The 2,570-nt window shown below is 42.2% G+C and overlaps 1 long non-coding RNA gene across 1 annotated transcript; it reads left to right on the top strand.

Annotated features, from left to right (window-relative positions):
- The first annotated feature begins 57 nt into the window (after positions 1-57).
- Positions 58-2,570, top strand: LOC105552480. The gene is made up of 3 exons (XR_001008017.1): positions 58-133; positions 523-638; positions 897-2,570. It is a non-coding gene; the product is annotated as an uncharacterized LOC105552480 (long non-coding RNA).

Genomic DNA, 2,570 nt, shown 5'->3' with positions numbered 1-2,570 from the left:
CCCCTTCGCTGGCGCCGGCCGGGCGGTCGCCCTGACAACGCAGACGCCAGCCCGCAGAATGACTTCCAGCTGGAGCAGCCCAGCCAGCCTGCGCGCTCACTCGCTTGCCTGCGCCGGGCTTCACAGCGCGGGGGTGAGTTTCTTTCTCTCCCTCTCGTTTTTTTTCCAGGCTCCCGCGGGTTCCCCCTGCCAGGGAATCCACTCGCTCTAGTTTTCCAGGGCTCTGGTCCCAGTCCCTTCTGAAGCGCGCTTACAGGCTCTCTTCCTCAGTCGCCCTCTCCCTGGGCGCTGTTTTGCTGGGCAGCATCCCATGCTAGGCTCGGCAGACATTCTGGCGGTTGGGTTCGGCCCTTGCAGCGCTAACACCTGCAGAGTCGAGGCTCCTGCCAAAAGGCATAAAGGAAAGGAGGAAAAAATTCATTGTCATAATAGCGAAAATGATAAACCTCAGCTGTTTAAGAGAAGAATGGCTGAGTGGCTGTTGATTACCTCCCATAATCACAAGACAACTTTCTTTACAAGAATTTGCACTCTTCCTCTGTTCAAACGCGGTCATTCCTTCTTTTGCTTTCAAATCGAACTTCGCGACAGTTAGCAACTTTTAAGAACGCTTCCAAATGGATAAATCCTTCCAGAACGTAAAACAAATCTGGGAAGTCGTAGCAGTGTAAATTAGGATAGAGAGTGTGTGAGGGTCGTGTTTGGAGAGAGACACACACAGAGGAGATTGGTGGTCTGGGGCAAGGCAAATAACTCATTCCCACCCCCCACCTCCAGTTTCCACCCAGACCTTTAAATCTTGAAGGTGGAGGAAAGGGAGACATAGCTGTTGATTAGAGTTGCGTGGGAGGTAATTCTTATTCTAAATTTTCACTTTATTTATTTTTTGGTGCCAGATTTCTTGCTTCAAAACAGCTGCACTTTTGGAAGAAAGTCCACAACTGACAACTAAGCAAAACCCTCCTGGTGGATAGCATAAATCTGCTTTGTTGAAGCTGCTCATCTGTCTGATCTAAGAGTCCAGAAGATGCAAACTCCCTTCCCAGCTTATGCAAAAATACTTCCAGTAAAAACAAGCCCTTTGGCCCTTTTCTGCTGTCAGTCCAGATTTCAGCATGTTCGTCGCTTTGTTATTCATCATTTTATGTATTTGGACCCATCCTCAAACAGACTTTAAACCCTTTAAAGGCAAGGAAGGACTCTTTCCTAAACCTTTAATCCCCTGGCCCAGCTGAGTAGATGCACAGTGTCTTATGATGATGGTGATATAGAATGATTAATAACCACACAAAGCATTTGGTGGGTCAAGTCACTGTTTATTGGCTCAAAATAATCCTTGGCTTCTATATGTCTACAACTCACTTCCTAAACAGTTAAATCCAGAGAGTCTACTAGATTATAGTTGATGATCATTAATATAAATAACGAATACATTAGAATATGTAGTCAAAATACGAATACTTGCTTTTCACATGTTTCCCAAGGATCACTGCTGGTGTTAGTCAACACAATAAAATAAAAAATTTGAACTCATTTTGTTACTCATCTAAAATGAGAAACTCGGTGAAACATTGATTTTCTAAAATTGCTGCATGTTTAAGTGTGATTGTAATTGCTCTTTAGCATTTTAAAATTATAACATCGATACCAAATGCTTAAGAATCTAAAGAATAGTCTATTGGGACTGGCCTTTTTTGTGTAAAATGGTCTGTATCATAATGGATGACTGATTATCCCATCCACATTATTTGGATTCACTTAAATACTAGGTTTTAACATTAGGAGAATAAAACCCTCAAGAGACCTAACATAGATTTGTATATTTAGTTTTCTCCTTCCTTATCTTCCACCAGACTTACAGGTGTTCCACCTGCTTGTAGTTTCGGTAATAATACGAGCTGCCGGTGGTGCTTAACTCTAGCTACACTTTAAAATTACCTCGTGCATTTAAAAAAAAAATGCAGTTGGCTAGGTTCCTCCCCTAGATATTTTAATTTACAAGGTTTAGGATGTGGCCTGGGCACCTATTTTTTTAACTTTTTATTTTGAATATAGACTTACAGGAAGTGGCAAAGATAGTACAGAGAGGTCTCATAGAGCCTCCACGTTGCCTCCACTGTTGGTTACATTCCACATAGAGCACAATGATAAAGCCAGGACATTGACACTGAGATAAAATGTGCCTGTGATTGTGTGTCACCTTATCCCTGAAGGCTGTTGTAATCATTACCACAATCAAAATACAAACTATTTCAACACCACAAAAATCTCTCTCATATAGCCCCTTTATGGTCATCCCTTTCTTTTCCCCACACCATCCCTAATCCTTGGCAACCATCAGTCTGTTCTCCATTTCTATGATTTTGTCGTTTGGGGAATGTTTTATAAATTGGTCCTCACATCTTGTGACCTTCTAAGATTAGCTCCCTCCTCCACCCAACTCAGCAGAATGCCCTTGAGATTTATTCAAGTTATTGCAGGTATTTCTAGTTTGTTCCTTTATATTACTGAGTGATATTCCACACTATGGGTGTAACACAGTTTGTTTAATCATTCAGCATTCACCTATC

This window comes from Mandrillus leucophaeus, unplaced genomic scaffold (assembly GCF_000951045.1).
Source record: "Mandrillus leucophaeus isolate KB7577 unplaced genomic scaffold, Mleu.le_1.0 Scaffold56, whole genome shotgun sequence".
Lineage (NCBI taxonomy): Eukaryota > Metazoa > Chordata > Mammalia > Primates > Cercopithecidae > Mandrillus > Mandrillus leucophaeus.
This window is presented reverse-complemented; position numbering and strand designations above follow the sequence as displayed.